The 24,003-nt window shown below is 48.5% G+C and overlaps 1 pseudogene; it reads left to right on the top strand.

Annotated features, from left to right (window-relative positions):
- Positions 1 to 220: 220 nt before the first annotated feature.
- Positions 221 to 20,880, top strand: LOC120669241 (annotated as a pseudogene).
- Positions 20,881 to 24,003: the final 3,123 nt, after the last annotated feature.

Below are 24,003 nucleotides of genomic sequence, written 5' to 3'. Positions count from 1 at the left end.
TGCAGCTTTGTACAATTGTACTTCCATTCCTGGTTCCTACTTTCTAGTTTGTCACTACTTCTGCTGTTAAAAGGACTAAGGGGCTCGGCTCGTAGCTTTATTCATATCAGATGATAAATAAATGAGGCCGTGCCACAAAAATCATCTTCTAGCCTACCAACGTGCTGATCAGTCATAGATGAAGATGTTTTCCAAGCCGAATCCCAAACATGATGGTTGGATTGCACCAGAGGGAGAGATGTGTGTGGGTTGTCTAGGTGCATCCAGCAACAAATAATGTGGAAAAGGGGTGAGATGGAGATAAATGATATTGTGCATGCCTGAAGGGCCACATGCATACCACAAGTTTTGAGGGGTGGAGGGGTGCTACTGATAGATAGCTTAGTTAGAAGAATGGATCCCCCTCTTTATAACATTGTCGCATTAACAATTGAGATATTTTTTGGATTTGTTTTTCCTAACACCTTTTCTTTTTGACAACTTTGCAACGGGTTGTGCTTCTGATCGTTCTGCATTTTCCCTTTGCCATGCTCTATTACTCCCTCACTTTTTTTTTTCAGGTTAAGCAATGCTGGACTTTGTTGATCTGTCCAGTGATGATGAGTTGATGACGATGATAATGTCAGAGAAGAAGACACTGTTCTTGGAAAAGGTCAATCAGTTAATTTGAAGGCAGAAATTGTTGACTTGGCTAGTGATGAGGACATCTTTGGAGGAGAGCATCTTGCTCATGGACAAGGTGATGCTGCTCGGGGCACATCATTTCTTAAACAGCAGGTCTTTGCTGATGATGGACAACCTGAAGCTGCCCAGTGCACAGTAACGTTACAGATGAAAGAACTTACAGCAGATGATGGGCAAGGTGATGCTGCCCAGTGCACAGCAACGTTACAGATGCAAGAACATACAGAAGGTGATGGACAAGGTGATGCTTCCCAGATCATAGCCACATTAAAGATGCAAGAACTTAGAGCAGATCATGAACAAGGCGATGCTGTCCAGTACACAGCAACATTACAGATGCAAAAACTTAGAACAGATGATGAACCAGGTGATGCTGCCCATTGTGCAACAACATTACAGAGGCAAGAACTTACTGCAGAAGTTGGACATGGTGATGCTACCCAGTGCATAGCAACATTACAGACGCAAGAACAACTTATAGCTGATGATGTACAAGGTGATGCTTCCCAGTGCGCAACAACATTACAGAGGCAAGAACTTACTGAAGAAGTTGGACATGGTGATGCTACCCAGTGCATAGCAACATTACAGATGCAAGAACAACTTATAGCTGATGACGTACAAGGTGATGCTTCCCTGTGCGCAACAACATTACAGTTGCAAGAACTTACTGCAGATGTTGGACAAAGTGATGCTGCCCAATGCACAGCAACAGTACTGATGCTTGAACTTGGAACAGATGATGGACATGGTGATGCTACCCAGTGCACTACAATATTACAGAGGCAAGAACTTACTGCAGATGATGGGCAGGGTGATACTGCTTATTTTACACCAACAGTACAGAGGCAACAACTTACTGCAGATGATGAACAAGGTGATGCTGTCCTGTGCACATCAACAGTACAAAGACAACAACTTAATGCAGATGATGGACAGGATGATGTTGCTGTTTGTACAACAACATTACCACGGCAAAATTCTATTTCAGATGGCACACAAGATGATGTGGATTGCTGCACAACAGAATTGCAGAGGCAGGAATCTGATACAGCTCGTGGAAAAGGCAATGCAGCCCAGCCCACAACATTAGATAGGCGGGAGTTTCTAATAGTAGGTGACAACATGCAAGAGACTATGCAGTTCAGAAATTCAGAAGATGCTACCACATCCTTGTCGAGAACACAAGAAGGGAGTCACAGGGTAACTCAAGCACCGAATGCAGAACCATTACCCCGGCAATTTTGGAAAGCTGGAGAGTACAGATTAGCTACTCAAGCTGCTATCAACAGTATGTTATTAACTTTCCTTTTCAAGCTCATCAGTCTATAAACAATAAAAATCAATCAAACATATATGTCCTATTTAGAATCCACATTCCTTCTACACTTGTGTGAGAACCTCTTACACGAACCCCATTATTCCATGGTGCCCCACCCCGAAACTTGAATTCCATAAAAGTAAAATAGAATATACATTGGGAGTTTTATATTATATGTGTATAAATGATAGAGCTGCAGCCATCCTGCAGTGCAAATTTAAGGAAAGGAAAACCCCAACTGGTTATGTCAGATGATAGTTTTCCCAGCAGCTGGGCATGCTTTTGACTTTTGACAACCCTATTACCATTTGCACCCTCCCCTATTTCTTTCACTTAATTTTTTCTGATGCATGAGTTTCACATTTTGTAGATGACCAAAACCACTTACGGGTTCATCCCAAGTTTCTTCATTCTAATGCTACTTCGCATAAGTGGGCATTTGGTGGTAAGTCATACTAACACTGAAAGATGGAACTTTTATGCTTTCGCATGAGCGCATCTGTGCTCTTAATTGTGGAAATCTAGACAAGCTAGTGATGGTACTGATTAACTTCTGCTATACAGCTATTGCAGAGTTGCTCGACAATGCTGATTAAAATAGTACTCCCTCCGTTTGAAATTACAAGGAGTATTTTGTTTCATTAGGACAAGGTTTTGACTGATGATTTTGTGACACAAACTTGATGTTACTGATGACTGTGCTTTGCATCACATGGAGTAATCATTGGTCAAAACCTTATCCTAATGAAATGAAACGCCTTGTAATTTCAAACTACGGGAGTATCAGAGTACGGTTTTAACTAGCTTCATTCATATTTTTCCTGATTTTGTATATTATCTTTTATTTTGCATGGACAAATGGAGTAGGTAAACAATGGGGCAACCTTTGTCAAAATAGATAAGATGAAGCATTCTCCTGATGGGGATTATTCATTGGTGATAGAAGGTGATACTCCCTTAGTCTCTTTGTCCCTTGGCACTTTAGTAGTTTCTAAATAATTGACACTTCCACAATGCTAATCAGTGTTTTCCAACTTACCCTATTAAACTTGTTCATTCCTGTTTTGTCACCTCATTTTGCATATTATTGGATTTGCCAATTAGAACTTCTACTTAAACAGGACTTGCCTAGTTACTTGTGCATTTTTTCTGAGATACTAGTTTTGTGCATTGGCCTGTGGCGATTATGTACCATCTACCCTGTTTTTATTGTTGATATTCTTATTGTTCTCTATTCAAGACGATGGAGGCGGCATGAGTCCAGAATCTCTTCGACATTGTATGAGCTTTGGATTCTCTCAGAAATGCACCACTTCATCCATTGGGCGATGTAATGATTCCTAAAAATATTTTGTGTTGCTTGTTCCATTGCTATATATGAAATTCACTGACTTGCATAGTCACATATACAGATGGAAATGGCTTCAAAACTAGCACGATGAGGCTTGGGGCAGATGCTATTGTATTCACATGTACAAAAGATAATAGGTATTTCCTCATTTGTATATTCAATTCGTGGCATCAGCAAAAACATTTAACTTGATAGAAACAGGATTAGGGTACACCATAATAGCCCACCTTCAAATAACCCGGTTTTGCCTAAACTATGTAAAGTGAACTACTTCTTTATTGTTGAATTTATTGCAGAGAGTATGATTTCATATGGAAGCCAAAAAGTCTGATTTTGTGATACTTCATTAATTTCTTCTTGTTTATGCCTCCACCCTTCTAAGGCTGCTATAGGTCCTCTAAGAAAATACCCAACTGGTTACATGTGTGATTAGGGTCTAGGCTGACGTTTGTAACCTGGTATAGAATCTAGTTTGGGAATTTCTACCAACTATAGTCTCCAGCAATGTTTCAGTTTTTACATTTCAAAAATTGAGGTTGTTGATTAACGTGCCCAAAGTTAGGAATGAATATATCATACCAAAAGATACCGTGATAGAGAAATCAGCCTAATAGAAACGTTTCTACTATCAAGCATTCGCGTTCGAATAGATAACATAAGCTGTCCTCTTCTGTTCATTATATCCCAACCTATCAACTTCTACTATTAAGTCCTTTTCTGCTCCAGCTTTTAACCGAACCAATCTTCAGTATATTGTTCAGTTATTTTTCATTCCATGACACAACAATTTGTAATGTTTTTACTTGATAGGAGACTGACACGAAGTGTCGGATTGCTGTCTTACACATTCCTTATGAGCACTGGGTGTGATGACATATTTGTACCAGCGGTTAGTTTGTTGAACTTCCTGACTTGTATGTTATATCATTACTGTTCAGGGATGGCATATATGTTATTATTAATTTTAGCTATAACTGAAACTTGTCTATGTATATAATTGGTAGTAAGTTACTATTATGTAATTCTAATTTCTCCATGTGCAAGCTTCCTCAAAAGAAAAAAGCTTGGCCGTTAATTAGTTTTGCTTCATCTCACTCCAACGTAATAGCTTTACCCCATTAGGAACAGTCTTCATTCTTCAGCAATGCAATTAATGTTTACATTTTAACTGTGCCAACCCCATATGGTACCTCACTATATCTTATCGCAACAAGTATCATTTATTTCCCCCCTCCCCTCTCCCCCTTCTAGGTTGACTATGAATTTGATGCCTCATCTTCAACTTTCAAGAGGATAATGAACTGCGGTGAAAAACAATTTTCATCTAATCTTTCCACTCTTTTGAGGTGGTCTCCATTTTCTACAGAAGGTGAATTATTGAATCAGATAAGTTGCATATCCTCTATTATCAGCATAACCATTTTATTCTGTCTCTTCCATGATTTGCACTTTTGAATATCTGTTGAATGTTTAATATAAATCAACTGCTAAGCAGTATATTTAAAACCAATTATATGGACATAGTAGTTGCTTCTCATTCTCAGATGCAATGTTATTCTTTTCTTATTGATATATTGTTGTCAGTTATCACCAATGAGGTATTACAATATTAGGATTTATGGACAAAGGATTGGTGCTCATTTCCTAGTATATCAAATATTAACTGTTGGTGGGCGAAGTAGTTCCAGGAGCCAGGTGTTGTACAATTGAAGCATGTAAGGTGCAGTTCTTGTATAGGTTGTGGTTTACAAACTGTATTACTCCCTTTATCTAAAACTGCTAGAAAAGATAATTAGATATATTCCTAATTTTTGCACACTTGGTAATTGCCTTAGCAATTGTATTAAATGAGAGGATTCAGGTACTAGTAAAATTAAGGTGAGAATTGATGTTTTGAATATCCAACATTTGTCTCTGCTACTAATTTGCATAACTTAAAGTTCATAATAAATTCTTAGTCATTTGAGAAATATCCTTTAAAATTTTATGCTGCTTTGCTACCACTAAAGGATGCTATGTTGTTTAAATTTGCTTACTACTTCAATGCTTGTCCTGACAGTTCAGCGATATGGAGGGCCATGGCACAAAAATCATTGTATTCAACTTGTGGTTGAACGATACATTGGAAATGGAGCTTGACTTTATGATTGATGAACAGGTCCAGATTTGATTATCTTCTTTCAATAGCTCTCAGTTCCATGCTTATGTTTAGCTTGTACTATGTGAATTTGCTATAAAGTATGTTTTGTTTATTCTTTTCTGTTCTTACCCACTTAGTTGTCAAGGTTTGTGAAGTTCATTTTACAGTGGCATATACATGTTCGTGATTTCCACAAATTACACTGCCGGGTCGAAAATCATGTTCTCATACATGATGAGGGTGGACCATAGTTCTAATGCATTTTCATTGCTCCTCAGCTTTGCCTTTTTCATCTTATATGCAGTTGTGCACAGAATTTTGCTCAAATAAAACTAACACGTGGTGTTGTAGGATATTATAATCTCAGGAGCACCTGAGCTACGAGCAGGACATAATAAATTAGAACAGATGCATGTAGCAAACCGTCTTCGATATTCACTCCGGGTAAGTTTCATGTAGTAAGTAGGGTTTTGCAACTTTTATTTTGAATGTCTTACAAGCTATTACATTGGCAGGTTTATGCATCTATACTACATGTACCTGAAAGCTTTCAAATCATCCTGTGTGGACGAACTGTTGAACCACATTGTGCTATCAATGATCTCAGGTTCCGTGAATGTATCAAATATCGACCACAAGTTGAAGTAACCACGGAGGTTTGTTCTAGCTGACTAAATTTATTACTAATTACATGTGGACCTATACACAATTTTCCAACATGAAATGATTGTACGCTGGAGGACTCGTACTAGTTTGAAGCAGTACCCCTTTTGTGTCAAAGAACATTCTGTCTAATTACGAAGATACTTTAGATTACTGGAAAGTATGCAAGTGCACTAACAGCTACGTATTTGCTTATTCTTAGCCAGGTTGATGTCATTACTACAATTGGCTACTTAAAGGGTGCTCCACAACTTGATATCTATGGATTTAATGTCTACCATAAGAACCGTCTGATACTGGTAAATTTTTAATTTACTACATGGCTTACTGCTTTTGAATTTGCCACGTTGGTCTTACTGAATTTTGTCCATGCACTTTATTAGTTATTTACGAAGCAAAATTTCACAAGATAATGCGGGGAACCTATATAGTTTAAAACAAATGAGTGTATGACTGTTATGAATGGGAAAGTTTGCATATAAGACAGGAATTCAGACTCCTGAAATGCCACACCAGTGGTTCCTCAAAGTAAGCCACTACAAAGGCAGGCTTGAGTCTTGAAATGTCAGTTTTAGGGGTTGATCCTGTTTTAAATGGGAATCATATCACCTTCAAAGCCCCCCCCCCCCCCCCCCAGCCCCCCGGACGCGCGTGCCCAAAGTAGGATCAGGTCTGGCTCCCTGCATGCTATTTAGAACTCAACACATATGGGGTGGTGTATTGTGAATATCATTCTTTGGAGTTGCGTTCAAAATAGTATGATTCTTTGGAGTGGCATTGTATAAATTTTCCCCTTGTCAATATATAGTGAATTGTTGGAATATCATGATAGAACTAAACAGCCACTGCTATAAACTTCTCCTTCCATGGGGGCACTGTGCATATTAGGTAGGACATGTTTGGGTTTTAGGTTTTCCCTCTTTTTTTACATTCAGTTTTTGTGTATTTCCTATGTCTTAATTCACCTTATTCCAAGCCATGTAGTGTACATCACTGGTTATTGTTCATGCCACTGCCAGTATGTCACTATATCATGACATTGACAAGTACCTGCAAAAACTAGGAATTAAAGTCATTAACTCTTCTGGTTATTTTGAGTTCTATAATCTTTTAGGTTTCACTTCATATAGTTATATTTTTTTAGTTACTATGTAAGGATAGGATTCTTATCACTATGAACAAAACAATAAATGTGAAGAAGTTCTCAGCCACCCACGTGGTGCAGTTGCTGTTATCAGCATGGTCATATTGCTTGGGTTCAGGGCCATCTTGTTCATAACAAGTCACCGCTCCTATTCAGTTATCTTTATACCTTATATTCAATGCTTATGGGTCGTGTTTCATTCATTCGTCGATCCACATTTTTGTTCCTCAGCCCTATTGGCCTGCAGGCTCATATAATTCAAAGAGAAGAGGCATTGCTGGTAAGAATTCCCACTGTAGTTTTGACTTTGTTGCCTTGCTCCTTATTTTGTGTGTTCCTGGCAGTTTTTAGTATGGGTTAATTGGATCCATACCATTACAATTTTTCAAGTTCTCCGATCTGTCATTACAATTCATCTATTGTGAAATTTGCCATTATAAATCTTTGTCTACCTGATTCTTGCCATTTTCTACGTCTTTTAGATCCTAGACCTACTGTCAGACTACTACTGTACACGCATCTTCCGTTTGAACCAAAATACCCCACTGCTTCTCTCTTCCTCCACTCGCTGACATACGGGCCCCACAAGACAGCTTCTCCTTCAACCTCCAGCAATCCACCACCGGTCCACCACGCAACCGCCGATCTCGACCATGCCTTGACTGCGTGACGGAGCCCTGCCCTGCCACTGCTACCACACTCATGTGCAGCTCTAGTGGGCACCGCTGCGTTAATTCGCCCCCTTTCCGGCTCGGAGCTCCTGGCTTGCGGCTCCTGCCGGTCGGTGGCGGGGCTGAGCGAACTGTGGCCTGCGTGCCCGGGGGAGGCCGCGACGCGCGGTGGTGCGTCGCAAGGCCGCGCGGTCCCCCTCTCTAGCGGCCTCAGAGCACCGCATCCGATCTTCACCTTCACGAGCCGCTCCCGCAGCACCTCCAACTAGGACTGCTGTTGCCATAGGTCCACCCTCCACTTGCGCTCCCCGGCCTAGGGATCGCTCTGATCAGGAGCCGCCCACTGCTCCTTGTAGCCCCTGGAACGAGGGGAAAGCAAAAGCAAACGCGAACGCATTTGGAATTGAATCTGAGTACTCATCATCAAAATTTGACTTGCGAGCGAGGAATCGGAAGGATTTGAGCGAGGAATGGTGGGGGTTCGGGGCGAGGGGGGCGTACCTTCCGACCGCAGGCAGTGCCAGCGGCAACGGATCGAGTAGGCGCCACCGCGGTGAGCTGTGATTTGCCTTTGCTTTCTTTGCCCTACTTGCTTGCATCCTCTCCACTCCAATCGAGATGCAAGCAGCAGCTCCCCTATCTCCAAATCAAAGCAAGCAACCGCTCATCCTTGCTCTACTTCCAAGCCACCAGCACTAGTGGGGGGTTGGCTGTTGCACGGTGCTGAGCTCCTCTAGCAAGCACGCGGACGCGGAGGACTGAGGGCGGCCGGCTGCGGTGTGCTCTGGCGCGTGCGGACATGCAGGCAGGCAGCGAACGCGGGCGGCAGTGGCGGTGAGCAGACCAACGGCCGCGGGGCGGTCCTCCGGTGGCGGTGTTGTGTTGGCTGTTGACGCCCTCCTGTTCATTCGAGCTCGTGCTGGGGTTGGCAGCCGAGGCTGTCGAGGACGAAAGGTTGGCTGGAGGTTGAAGGAGAAGCTGACTTATGGGGCCCACCTGTCAGCGATTGGAGGAAGAGAGAAGTAGCAAGGGTATTTTGGTCTATATGAAAGATGCATATGCGTATAGTAGTTTAACAGTGGACCTAAGCATCTAAAAGATGTAGAAAATGGTAAGAACCAGGTAGACGAATAATTTTAATGGGAAGTTTCAGAATAGGTGAATTGTAATGGCAGATCGGAGAACTTGAAAAATTGCAATGGCATGGGTCCAATTAACCCTTTTATTAGATGTATATAACTGTATTTGAGTTGTATAAGTCTTGTAACTGACTTTACTTGTACTCCAAGCCTATACGGCCTATATATACAAGAGGTCACCCCCCCTCCTTGGTGTGTGGTGTTTACCCTAATCATACCTCTCTACATGGTATCACGAGTCCGGGCCCCCTTCTGCCCTGCCGTGCGCCCCATCCCCCCTCCCTTCCGCTACCCTAGCCGCCGACCAGGGGACTTCCCCCATCGGTGCCACCCCTCCTCCACTGCGCCCTAGCCCTAGGGCGTTTCCCCTCCTTCCCTGCGCCCTACTTGGGCTCCAGCCACACCACCACCGGCGCCCCCTTCCCTGGGCTGTGCCCTCCTCTTCCTAACAGATCCAATCTGTTGATGTCCGAGGTCACCAGCTCCTCTTCCTCCGCTGCTGCGTCTCCTACCATGGCTGACGTGATCAGTCCCTTTGCGACCATCAACGTGAAGGCTCACGTCCCCATCACCCTGGAGCTTCGTTCCCCAAACTACACCAAGTGGAGCGCCTTCTTCCATGCCATGTGCGGCAAGTTTGGGCTCCTCAAGCACATCGACGGGACCCCTGCTCCCAAACCCGTTGATGAGACTTGGGCCCAGAACGACTGCTGTGTTCGCACATGGCTGTATGGCTCCGTCTCCGAGTCCGTCCTCGACTCCACCATGGCGCCCGATCAGACGACGCACCAGCCTTGGGTCGCCATCAAAAATCACTTTCAGGTGAACAAGGCTCCCCGCTCCATCTACCTGAATCATGAATTCCACTCCATGACTCAGGGCGATCTCTCCATTGAAGACTACGCCAAGAAGATGAAGGTCGCCGCCGATGCGCTTCGCGACGTTGGTCAGCCTGTTTCAGAGGCTACCCTCGTCCTCAACCTCTTGTGAGGCATCAACCCACGATTCAGTGCCACCGCCGACTTCATCGCCGGGCAGAAGGACATGACGTTCACCACAGCTCTCGATCAGCTTGGGTTGAAAGAGCTGCGCCTGGCTAATGAAGCCCAGGTCGCTGCTGCCACTGCCCTGGTCGCCTTTTCGCCTTCCATTGGCTGCAGCAGCAGCAGCAGCCGCCTCGGCGCCCTAGGAAGAACAGGCGCAACGGCGGTGGCGCCCAGCAGCAGGCGCGCCCTCCCTCCCTAGTGATGGATAAGTCTTTGCTGGTTAGTCAGCATTGTACCTCTGCAACATCTCTTTGCTGCAGCACATGGTCCTTGAGGGACTGTCTGTACTGGTGGTCTGGTGGTCTTTGTGGGGCTGCAGCATCTTTCCTTACTGCAGCACGAAGTGGTCTTGCTGCCCTAGGACAGCATCTTAGAGGACAACATATTTGACTGGTTAGTTTTAGCTTTTAGACTAGCATCTTAGACTAGTTTAGCATGTGCCTTGGCTGCCTGCACCTGGCTGCCTATAAATATGTACCCACCTCTCCCGTGGAGAGCATGGCATTGTGAGTGTAAATGAAGAAAAACCAGAAAACTTCCCCAGCTCGAGTGTCATCCTCTCATCCATGAGAGTAACCATTGAATTGCTAACATCTGGTATCAGGGCCGTACTTTTCTGTAGACTGGATATCTCTTGTTCCTCTCCTTCCCAAGCAGCCCAGCCACTCCCAGCAGCTTGCGCAGCAGCACCAGCACCGGCTGCCTCTCCTTCCCCGTTCCCTTCCCCCTCTCCACGCAGCAGCCCCTTGGAGGCGCGCCATGTCCGACGCACCGTCTCAGCGCTCGGTCGCCTCGAGCGCACGGCGTCAGCGAGACGCCGAGCTCGCCGCGGCAGAGGAGCGCAGGCGAGCGACGGCTCAAGCCACTGCAGCAGCGGCGAGGGCGGCTAGACTGGCTGCAGCGGAGCTAGTGGCGGCCAGGGCGGAGGTGGAAGCAGAGGAGGCGGAAGATGCAGCGCGTGCGGCGGAGGTTGAGGTTGAGACCTTGCGCGGCAGCCTCAGCGTCTCCATCGCCGGCGACACCACCGCCGGCGGGGACCTTGAGGAGCTGGAGAGGGAGAGGGCGCGGGAGTAGACCGCGCGGTGGGCAGCAGCCCACCCCGACGGCGGCGGCCATGGTGGCGGCGGCGCCCCTGGCGGCGGCGTGCATGGAGGTGGCGGCGCTCCTGGCTGGGGCGTGCGTGGCGGCGCCCCCGGCTACCACGACATCCAGGCGGTGGTCCGGGACGTTGGTCCTAGTGGCGGGTGGCCAATCCTCACCAAGTCCAACTACGTCGAGTGGGCCGCAGTGATGAGGGTGAGGCTCCAGGTGCGGTACATGTGGGATGCTGTCCAGTACGACGACGTCGACTACGACGAGGACCGTCGGGCGTTGGATGCGCTCATCGCCGCAGTCCCTCCCGAGATGCAGTTCTCGCTTTCCTAGAAGGAGACTGCCAAGGAGGCCTGGAACGCCATCGCGGCGGCTCGCATCGGCAGCGACCGTGCCCGCAAGTCCACACTGCAGGCACTTCGCAAGGAGTGGGAGAACCTGGCCTTCAAGCCAAGTGAAGACGTCGATGACTTTGCTCTCCGTCTTAACACTCTGTTGCAGAAGATGGTGACGTTCAGCGATGACACTTACGACGAGGAGAGAGCTGTTGAGAAGCTCTTCCGATGCGTCCCCCCGAGAGGTACAGGCAGACCGCTCGCTTGATCGAGTCTCTGCTGGACCTCTCCACCATGACGATCGAGGAGGCGATTGGTCGCCTCAAGGTCGTCGACAGCGACGAGCCACAACTGTGGCAGGCCCGGCCACCGGGCTAAGGACTGCCCGCAGTGGAGGCGTGGGGGCCAAGCCCACGTCGCGGAGGCCCAGTCGGATGACGAGGCGGCTCTGTTCCTGCTTCACGGGGCCATGGAACTGCACCCAGCGGCACCATCCGCCACCACCCTACTCCACCTCGACGAGCCGCGTGCCCGAGTCCTCCTCGGCAACGGCTCCGACGACGACAGGATCGACGACTGGTACCTCGACTCCGGAGCCACGCACCACATGACTGGATGGCGGGAGTTCTTCTCCGACCTGGACACCGACGTAGGTGGCTCCGTCAGGTTTGGGGACTCCTCTGCCGTGGAGATCAAGGGCGTGGGCTCCGTGATCTTCACCGTCAAGTCCGGCGAGCATCGGATGCTCACCGGAGTCTACTACATCCCGGCGCTGCGGAACTCCATCATCAGCCTTGGGCAGCTCGATGAGAGCGGCTCACGCATGGTGATCGATAGCGGGGTCCTCCGCATCTGGGACCATCGTCGCCAGCTTCTCGCCAAGGTCGTTCGAGGGAAGAACCGCCTCTACATCCTCCACGTCGGGGTGCCCCAGCCTCTTTGTCTTGTAGCTCGCAGGGACGACGAGGCATGGCAGTGGCACGAGCGCTTCAGGCACCTCCACTTTGAGGCCCTGAAGCGGCTCGGCGCCAAGCAGATGGTGCGAGGCCTCCCGTGCCTCGACCACGTGGAGCAGCTCTGCGACGTCTGCGTGCTGACGAAGCAGAGGCGGCACCCCTTCCCCCAGCAGGCGAGCTTCCGAGCCAGGGAGCGGCTCGAGCTCGTGCACGGGGACTTGTGTGGCCCGGTGACACCGGCCACGCCAGGAGGACGGCGCTACTTCCTGCTGCTCGTCGACGATCTCTCCCGCTACATGTGGGTGATGATCCTCGGCAGCAAGGGAGAGGCTGCGGACGCCATCAGGCGTGCTCAGGCTGCTGCGGAGGCGGAGAGCGGGCGCAAGTTGCGCGTGCTGCGCACCGACAACGGCGGTGAGTTCACGGTGGCCGAGTTCGTGGCATACTGCGCGGATGAGGGCATCCAGCACCACTACTCCGCGCCGTACAGCCCGCAGCAGAACGACGTCATCGAGCGGCGCAACCAGACGGTTGTGGGGATGGCCCGGGCCCTCCTCAAGCAGAGGGGGATGCCGGCTGTCTTCTGGGGAGAGGCGGTGGTGACGGCCATCCACATCCTCAACCGCTCGCCCACCAAGGCACTCGACGGCATGACGCCGTATGAGGCTTGGCATGGGCGCAAGCCGGCGGTCTCCCACCTGCGGGTCTTCGGCTGCCTCGCATTCGCCAAGGAGCTTGGCCACATCGGCAAGCTCGACGACAGGAGCAGTCCGGGAGTGTTCATCGGCTACGCGGAGGGCTCGAAGGTCTACCGCATTCTCGACCCGGAGACACAGCGTGTGCGCACGGCGCGCGACGTTGTGTTCGACGAAGGGCGAGGATGGGTGTGGGACAAGGCGGTGGCCGACGGCTCGGCTCCGACGTACGACGACTTCACCGTCGAGTACGTCCACTTCGAGGGAGCTGGGGGAGTAGGCAGCTCTTCTTCGCCGAGCGTGCCTAGCCCGGTCCCCGAGCCTCCACCGACTCTGGCGCCTGCTACACCGGCGGCACCACGCTCTTCAGCCACGACTCCGGCTGCGCCGAGTTCCTCGGCTGCACCACCACAGCCGGCGACGCCACGCACTCTAGCACCGACAGCCACTCCTCCAGGCACGTCTACTCCAGCACCTGCTCATGCTGAGCATAGCCTGGTGGAGTTCGCTACTCCACTCTCTCACGACGAGGAGCGCATCGACGCGTACCACGACGGCGAGCCGCTGCGGTACCGCACGATGGAGGACATTCTCGGCGTAGTTGCACCTCGCGTGCGACGACGGCGAGCCTCGGTCTTTTGCAGAGGCCGAGGGACACGTGGCATGGCATGCCGCGATGCAGTCGGAGATGGATGCGGTTGTGAAGAACCACACCTGGGAGCTTGCCGATCTCCCTCGCGGTTACCGCGTGATCACTCTTAAGTGGGTGTTCAAGCTGAAGAGGGACGAAGCCGGCGCCATCGTCAAGCACAAAGCTCGCCTGGTGGCACGAGGTTTTGTGCAGCAGGAGGGGGTCGACTTCGACGATGCCTTTGCTCCCGTGGAATGGATGGAGTCCGTGCGACTTCTCCTTGCGCTGGCTGCCCAGGAGGGCTGGCGCGTCCATCACATGGACGTCAAGTCGGCGTTTCTCAACGGCGACTTGAAGGAGGAGGTCTACGTGCACCAGCCGCCGGGGTTTGCGATCCCCGGCAAGGAGGGTAAGGTGCTACGTCTGCACAAGGCCCTCTATGGCTTGCGGCAGGCCCCGAGGGCGTGGAACTCCAAGCTGGACTCCACGCTCAAGGGGATGGGCTTCAAGCAAAGCCCGCACGAGGCGGTCATGTACCGGCGGGGCAATGGAGGAACTGCCCTGCCGGTGGGTGTCTACGTCGATGACTTGGTGATCACCGGCACCAAGGAGGCGGAGGTGGCGGCGTTCAAGGAGGAGATGAAGGCCACCTTCCAGATGAGCGACCTGGGGCCTTTCTCCTTCTACCTGGGGATCGAGGTGCACCAGGACGACTCCGGTATTACGCTTCGACAGACCGCCTACGCCAGCGCGTCGTTGAGCTAGCTGGGCTCACCGACTGCAACCCAGCCCTCACTCCGATGGAGGAGCGGCTGAAGCTGAGCCGTGACAGCACGGCGAAGGAGGTGGACGCTACGCAGTACCGACGCCTTGTGGGGAGCCTCCGCTACCTCGCCCACACACGGCCGGACTTGGCGTTCTCCATCGGCTACATTAGTCGGTTCATGCAACAACCGACGACGGAGCACCAGCAGGCCGTGAAGAGGATCATCCGCTATGTTGCGGGGACTCTCGATCACGGTCTCCACTACCCGAGGTGCCCTGGGGCGGCACACTTTGTCGGGTACAGCGATAGCGACCACGCCGGCGACATCGACACCAGCAAGAGCACGAGCGGGATCCTCTTTTTCCTCGGCAAGTGCCTTGTTAGCTGGCAGTCGGTCAAGCAGCAGGTGGTGGCCTTGTCCAGCTGCGAGGCCAAGTACATAGCGGCCTCCACCGCGTTGACTCAGGCACTCTGGCTCGCTCGACTGCTTGGTGATGTACTCGGCAGAGACACTGGAGCGGTGGAGCTCAAGGTGGACAGCAAGTCCGCTCTGGCCCTGGCGAAGAACCCCGTTTTCCACGAACGGAGCAAGCACATCCGGGTGAGGTATCACTTCATCCGAGGCTGCTTGGAGGAAGGAAGCATCAAGGCGAGCTACATCAACATCAAGGATCAGCTTGCGGATCTGCTCACCAAGCCCCTTGGGAGGATCAAGTTCCTTGAGCTTTGCTCCAGGACTGGGATGGTCCAATCTTCCCATAAGACGACGCACAAGACTTAGTGGGAGAATGATGGATAAGTCTTTGCTGGTTAGTCAGCATTGTACCTCTGCAGCATCTCTTTGCTGCAGCACATGGTCCTTGAGGGACTGTCTGTACTGGTGGTCTGGTGGTCTTTGTGGGGCTGCAGCATCTTTCCTTGCTGCAGCACGTAGTGGTCTTGCTGCCCCTAGGACAGCATCTTAGAGGACAGCATATTTGACTGGTTAGTTTTAGCTTTTAGACTAGCATCTTAGACTAGTTTGGCATGTGCCTTGGCTGCCTGTACCTGGCTGCCTATAAATATGTACCCACCTCTCCCGTGGAGAGCATGACATTGTGAGTGTAAATGAAGAAAAACCAGAAAACTTCTCTAGCTCGAGTGTCATCCTCTCATCCATGAGAGTAACCATTGAATTGCTAACACCTAGCGGGCCCGTGGATCTCCCATGGGCTACTCAGGGAGGATGGCAGGCCGGCCACCAGGGTGCTGGCGCGCACGCTGGACCCTCTGGGTTGGGCAGCTGGGCCGGGCAAGGCCTGCTCGGCTCTGCCATGCAGGCGCACTCCGCCTTTGCCCCGTCCCAGTTCTCCCAGCCATCGACGCCCTCTTGGGATCAGGCTGGCCTCATCGCCGCTCTTCAGCAGATGTCTGTCCAAGGCTCGACTCCGTGGGTCTTGGACGCCAGCGCCACCACTCATATGCACTCTTCTGAAGCTATACTGCTCTCCTGTACTCCTTTACCGCATTCTTATATTGTTGTAGGCAATGTCACTCGTATTTCCTATCACGTCTCGTGGTCAGTCTACCCTTCCCACCACAGCTTCCCAATTCGTTCTGAACAATGTCCTTGTCGTTCCCTCCATAGTTCGTAACCTTCTTTCTGTCACTCGCGACAATGGTTGTTCAATAGAATTTGATGCCTTTGGTTTTTTTGTGAAGGACCTCAGGACGCGACGCGTGATTCTTCGCTGCAATAGTGATGGCGACCTCTACACCATCACTACTGCAGCGCCAGCCACTGCCCACGCCCTCCTTGTAGCATCTACTTCCCTGTGGCATCAGCGTCTTGGTCATCCTGCTCCAGCCGTCGTGAGGGGAATAAGTCTGTGTCATCTTGGTCTTTGTGGGTCTCCACCTAGGACATCTAGGACAGGTTTGCTGCCCCATCCAGGACAGCACCTAGTTTCAGTTTTCTTTTGACCAGCATCTCTGCATGTTGCAGCTCAGATCCTTGCATGGTCCCTGTGCAGCACGTTGAGCATCTTAGACTAGTTTGCCTTGGCTGCCCTGCAGCCCCTTGTATAAATAGGTTACCACCTCTCCTGTGGAGAGTATGGCTGTGTGTTTGTGAGTAAAGAAAACCCAGAAAATTGTTCCAAGTTCACTGTCATCCTCTCAGCTCAATGAGAGTAAAAATTGAGCTTCTAACACGTCGTTGCTCCGCTTTGCCAGAATAAGCACATCACTTGTACTAAAGCATATTGTTCCTTGTGTCATGCCTATCAGCTAGGCAAACACACATGTCTCCCTTTTAGTACCTTTACGTCTCGAACATCTTCACCTTTTGAGTTAGTGCATTGTGATGTTTGGACGTCTCCTGTTCCTAGTGTTTCGGGTTATAGATATTATTTAGTGATTCTGGATGATTTTACTCATTATTGTTGAACCTTCCCTCTTCATCATAAGTCTGATGTTCATGAGCATATTGTCCAGTTTATTTCCTATGTGCAGACCCAGTTCAGCTTGCCGGTAAAATGTTTTCAGACTGATAATGGCAAAGAATTCATTAATACTCCTACTACTACCTTTCTAGCATCTCGTGGCATTCTTTTTCGTCATTCTTGCCCTTATACGTCCCCTCAAAACGGCAAAGATGAGCGTATCCTTCGTACTCTAAATAATTATGTGCGTACCCTGCTGATGCATGCCTCCATGCCGCCACAGTATTGGGTCGAGGCATTATCTGTAGCGACCTATCTTCTGAACAGGCGCCCATTCACCTCCATCTCAGGTGAGATTCCGTATGTGGGTCTTCATGGCAGCCCTCCCACCTATGATCACTTGAAGGTTTTTGGGTGCCTCTGTTACCCTAACCTCCAAGAGACCTCGCCTCATAAGTTAGCCCCCTGGTCTGCTGCTTGTGTGTTTTTGGGCTATCCTTTGGCACATAAAGGCTATCGTTGTCTTGACCTCTCGACTCATCGCATTATCATCACTCGCCATGTTGTGTTTGATGAGTTTTCGTTTCCGTTTGCTCGCGGTGATCCCGTTCCATCTTCTTCTTTTGACTTCCTACAAGACAACGATTTGGATATATTTGCGCCTTGCTTTACTAACAATGCAGCGGTTCGGGCGACGTCGCTCCATCTTCGGATGTTGAGCAGCCGCCTTCTTCGTCGACATCTGGCGCCACTAGTGCTGGTGGGTACGGCTCTGTACCCCCACTGGCCTCTTCTCCAAGCGACTCCGGTACTGGTGGGAGTGGTTCAGTACCCCCCACCAGACTCTTCGCGACCGGGCGGGTCGCCTGCTGCTCCACAACAGCCTGCTGCCCCTTCTGATCTGCTTGGTCATTTTGGCGTAGTCTACACTCGTCGGCCTCACCAGCAGCTTGCTGTTTCGTCTGGCCGATTCAGTCAGGTCTATGTTCGACGACCACAGCTGCCTGATCAGGCTGCTGATCCGCCTCGTCGCCTGCCGTCTCCACCTCCAGTGAGGCGCCCCATACATGGACCTATTCCTATGCGGTCTGCTACTGTACGACAGCCATCAGCTGGTTCATTCAGTGTGGTTCCGCAACCACCTATGCGCAGTTCTTCGCCGCCTTCTGCTTTGCGGCGTCTGACTCGCCTTCAGACAGGTACCATTCAGCCTAAGAGCTATAAGAATTTGTCCACTGCACATCTTGTTGCCTCTCCGATTCCATCCAATTATCGGAGTGCGCTTGCTGATTCCAATTGGCGGGCTGCTATGGTGGATGAATACCAAGCACTCATGGATAATGGAACCTAGCGTCTTGTTCCTCGCCCATCAGGGGCCAATGTGGTTACAGGCAAGTGGATCTTTAAACATAAATATCATTCTGATGGTTCTCTTGCTCACCATAAGGCCCGCTGGGTTGTCCGTGGTTTTTCACAACATGGAGTTGATTATGACTAGACTTTCAGTCCTGTGGTGAAGCCTGCAACTATCAGGACGGTTCTCAATATTGCAGCCTCTCGTCATTGGCCGATCCATCAGCTTGATATGAAGAATGCCTTTCTTCATGGACATCTCGATGCGACAGTATACTTCCAGCAGCCTCCTGGTTTTGTTGATCCTGCACATCCTGATCATGTCTGTCTGTTGCAGAAGTCGATGTATGGTCTGAAACAGGCTCCTCGTGCTTGGTACCAACTTTTCACCACATATATTCGACAGCTAGGCTTTGTTCCTTCAGTATCCGACACTTCCTTGTTTGTCTACAAGGATGGCTCTCAGATGGCCTATCTTCTGCTGTATCTAGATGACATAGTACTCTACTTCACTCTATTATTGGTCGACTTAATTCTCAGTTTGCTATGACTGATCTTGGTGCTCTTCATCACTTTCTGGGGATTTCAGTTACTCGGTCTCCTGATGGTCTCTTCTTCTCACAGCGACAGTATGCTTTGGACCTCTTACAGCATTATGGTATGAATGATTGCCATTCCACCACGACCCCAGTTGACTGTAAGTTCAAGATTTCTGCATCAGATGGACCCCCTGTTGCCGATCCCTCTGAATACAAGAGTATAGCTGGTGCTCTTCAGTATCTGACACTCACTCAGCCTGATCTTACCTATGCTGTTCAGCAAGTCTGCTTGTTTATGCATGATTCTCGAGAGCCACATCCTGCTTTAGTCAAGCGCATCCTGCGCTATGTCAAGGGTACCCTGTCTTCTGGTCTCCAGATTGGTGTTGGCGCTGTTGACTCCCTCACAGCCTACTTTGATGCAGACTGGGCTGGCTGTCCTGACTCTCGACGTTTCACTTCTAGCTATTGTGTATATCTTAGTGACACTCTAGTCTCCTGGTCTTCGAAGCGATAGACTACTGTCTCTCGCTCCAGTGCTGAGGCTGAATACCAAGCAGTTGCACATGTTGTTGCCGAATGTTGCTGGATACGTCAGTTGCTTCAGGAGCTTCACATTCCTCTCTCAAAGGCTACGGTCGTCTATTGTGACAATGTTAGTGCAGTTTATATGACTGCCAATCTAGTTCATCATCGACGGAAGAAGCATATTGAGATTGACATCCACTTCGTGCGTGAGAAGGTTGCTTTGGGAGAAGTCCGGGTTCTTCATGTACCTTCTTCGCATCAGTTTGCTGACATCATGACAAAAGGAAGACGTCTTCCTGTACAGTTGTTCACTGAGTTTAGGTCCATTCTTGGTGTCCGACAGGCTCCCCCTGCGACTGCGGGCGGGTATTAGATGTACATAGCTGTATTTGACTTGTATAAGTCATGTAACTGACATTACTTGTACTCCAAGCCTATACGGCACCTTTTAGTATTAAAGGTTATGGACTAGAATGATTATATGCTTTTTTGAAATTGATATTATAGTAATTTTCCATTTGCTAGGGGTTTTGGAGGCAAACTTCATAAGACCTACACATGACAAGCAAGATTTTGAGAGGACGGGACTTTTCCAGAGGCTTGAGACACGATTAAAAGACATGGCAACGGAGTATTGGTCAGTTCACTTTTAGTTAAAAAGTTCATTTTTTGATTGGGTCTGTTTACTGCATTACATAGTGGATATGCACTTCTTTTATGAGGGACAGATAAGGAGTTGACAAATTGCACCATCCATGTTTGCCAGGACTCACTATCACCATCGGGTTGGTTACACTCAGATTGCAAAAAGGCCTCCTCCACTACATTGTATATCAACTACTGCTGACAACGATGATCATAACTTAGTAGCTCAAGCTACCACAAATACTTGCGGATACGATTCAAGAGCCAGGGCATCTGTAGCATTGCACCCTTGTTCCAATGGATATAGCATGCAATATCCTTTGCGTGTTGATCTTGATTCCTTGACGGATCAAGTGGGCTATATATGCCCTTCGACGAGCATAAATATGGGGACTACATCATATATATCACAAAATGCGCCTCATCAATGTCAAACTGGTTAGGTTCATTTATATTTGATCTCCTTTGATTATCCTTGATGTTTTTCTGATTGATATTCTGAAAGCAGAATTACGCAAACGAAGAAAGCCTTGCTCCGAGATTTTCTGGAGAGCTCAAAAAAGGCGGAACACCAGTGTTTATTCTGATGAACCTGTAAGTGACAATGTTATTGAGGTTGGAAATGTGTTCATTACTTAATTGAGCTGTTTTCACATTAATCAATTTCTTTTATCTAACCTTCATTCCAATATTTCTAGGAGTCAGAGGAAGGGTTTAGAGTTGTACTTGATCAGAACACCATGCTAAAGGCTGAGTGAGTAAAGCAAACTTTTTTCTTTACTTGACAGACATTTTAATTACATATTGGATTCTGCATGTCCATTGTTAAAAAAGCTGTCTTAAGAATCTGGATCAACAAAGTATTAAGAAAATGGCTTCCTACCATAGGAGGGGGCTTTTGTATTGACCATTTAGATCATCACTGGTTAAACACCATGAGGAGGATGTACGGGTAGTGAGCTGCTTGGGATGAGAGAAGAGACTATAGATGAGCCAGATGAATCGAGATTATGGCATCTTTATTGCAAAATGTAATAAAATTCTAGCAATTTTTCTTGTTATCATTAAGAAATAAATTAGGAATAAAATGAATAAGCACAATGAATTCAAGATTACAAATATGTAAGGGAAACCATACAAAATTAGAGATTGACTTCCATCCGCAGACAGTGTTCTATAATGTATCTTGTCTGTAACTGTGTTAATGCCCAAACTTGTCTGGCAGTCACCTATGACCTTGTACCCATAATTACTTGACAAGCTTGTTTGCAGCCTATGATTTCTGCTATGTAGCTTGACTTGATGCAAAGTGTCTAATCTAGCAGGGTCAGGATCCACTGGCTTCGGTAAGAGTATTTGTTATGTTTTATTTCAGCAATGATCTTACTGGGCTCAAACCAAGCAACATAGCAAACAAGAATTTCAGGGGCCCTATAGTTGGTTCGTTTGGTTGGTAGATGCACTCCTTTGTAGAGTTCTAAAATTAGTAAAAGTTAATATATTGCTACCCCTGCATTTGTGATTCAGACGACGACAACAACAATAACATAGCCTTTTTTTCCCAAATAAGTTGGGGTAGGCTAGAGATAAAACCCGAAAGAAATAAGTTCAAGGTTCAGGCACATTGATAGCTAGTCTCCAAGCGCTCCTATCCAAAGCTATCTCTTTAGAGATATTCCAATCCTTATGGTCTCTCTTAACCGACTCATCCCACGTCAGTTTAGGTCTACCTCTACCCCTCTTTACATTATCGACCCGCTCAAGAACCCCATTACGCACCGGCGCCTCAGGAGGCATTCGTTGGACATGTCCAAACCATCTCAGCCGATGCTGGGTAAGTTTCTCCTCAATTGGTGCCACCCCGACCCTATCCCGAATAACTTCGTTCCGAACTCTATCCCTCCTTGTGTGCCCGCAAAACCACCGCAACATCCGCATCTCTGCTACACTCAGTTACTGGACATGTCACCTTTTTGTAGGCCAACATTCAGCACCGTATAACATCGCCGGACGAATTGCTGTCCTATAGAATTTGCCTTTTAGCTTTTGTGGCATCCTCTTGTCACAAAGGATGCCAGAAGCTTGCCGCCATTTCAAACAGCTAGCTGAAATTCTATGCCTAACATCTTCATCAATGTCGCCATCCTTTTGTAGCACCGATCCTAAATACCGAAAAGTATCCTTCTAGACCACCACTTGCCCATCTAGACTAACGTCTCCCCCCTCATGCCTAGTCGCGCTGAAATCGCACATCATTTACTCGGTCTTGGTCCTACTAAGTCTGAATTCTTTCGACTCTAACATGCGTCTCCACAGCTCTAACTTCCTATTAACCCCTGCCCTACTCTCGTCAACTAGCACCACATCATCAGCAAAGAGCATACACCAAGGGATCTCACCTTGTATATCCCTTGTGACCTCATCCATCACTAAAGCAAATAAATAAGGGCTCAATGCTGACCCCCTGGTGTAGGCCTATGTTAATAGGAAAGTCAGTGGTGTTGCCATCACATGTCCGGACAAACGTCGTCGCATCCTTGTACATATCTTTAATGAGGGTAATGTACTTAGTTGGGACTTTGTGCTTCTCCAAGGCCCACCACATGACATTTCTCGGTACGCATTTGTGATTCAGAAAATAGAATAATTTGGTCTGGGCTTCTTTCTCAAAAAAAACTTGGTTAGTCATGCTACAAAAATAACCACTCTGCTTACTCGTGAAGGTGCTCTGAACTCGAGGCGGCAGGAAAGCAGCTGACATCTAAGGTAATGTGTTCATTAACTAACAGTAAATAGCTTCTGTTCATTAACTAACAGTAAATAGCTTCACGGACAAGTTTATAGATTAGTTCAGGTCTGGTCTTGTGAAGTTGTTCCCCACCAAGGGAAAACGAAATGTAACACGTGGTTTAAAGAAACAAACTTATGCTGCGATTCTCTGGTGAAATGCCTTTTGTTCGTCCGGCAACTGTTAAAACTCACAAAGACCTGTTTATCAACACAAACCTTTCATCTTGTTTCCTGACAGAGATGTTGCGCTCGCTTGTCCTTTAACAGGCAGAGGAATTGAGAAATGAACTTGCCGTGTGGCGACGGGTGTACAAGAACCTAACCAATGAATTGCAATTCTACAATGGCCTTCAAGGATTCCGTTCCGTCATGGTGGTGGACACGACAGCAACCCCGGCATTGGATTCATATGAGTGAAGGAAGGCCCTCAAGTGTTTTGGTAGCTGTATTAGATCTAAGAGATATGATCTGAAATATGCAGTGCAGGCGTAGCGGAATAGCTCCAAGAGATCCTTAGTCCTTAGACAATCACTTGAAAGACCACACATTGGACTGAAGATATTCCCAGCCTGTGTCATTGCCCGGAGAGATGTTGCAGATGATGTTTACATCCCAAGATATTACCAGGTTTTTTTCATGGCTATAGGCCTGAAGGCTGGTGGGGGTTGCATTCTACGGCCTCGCAAGTCGCAAATCTAGCTTCGGCATGATTGGCCACCATGGGTGTGTGTACCTATGAGATATCATTCTGGCATCTCTGTCGGCTTGTGCAGGAAAAGGGCCCCACGCGGCCTGTGTAGCCCTGTTCCGTAGTATTGTCCCATAATCCGTGTCTTCTTTTTCAGCTTTGGCCGTTCCTTCTCGCAAGAAAAAAACCTCAGCCGTCCATGAGTATAATCGAATCCCAAAAGAAACGGACGATCATGCAAGCAAAGAAATGTCGCTGACACGTGACACCGAAAGTAAGCAGGTCTCAGGAAGCTAACGCAAACATCGGGAAAGAACCCAAGCAGAGCGATGCTGATCCAGATCCAGATGTGCACTTCAACGTCAGCTCCCACGTCAAAATCAAACCATCTTTGCCATGGCTA

This window comes from Panicum virgatum, chromosome 4N (genome assembly GCF_016808335.1).
Source record: "Panicum virgatum strain AP13 chromosome 4N, P.virgatum_v5, whole genome shotgun sequence".
NCBI lineage: Eukaryota > Viridiplantae > Streptophyta > Magnoliopsida > Poales > Poaceae > Panicum > Panicum virgatum.
Note: the sequence above shows the minus strand (reverse complement) of the source record. Positions and strands in the feature narration are given on the sequence as shown.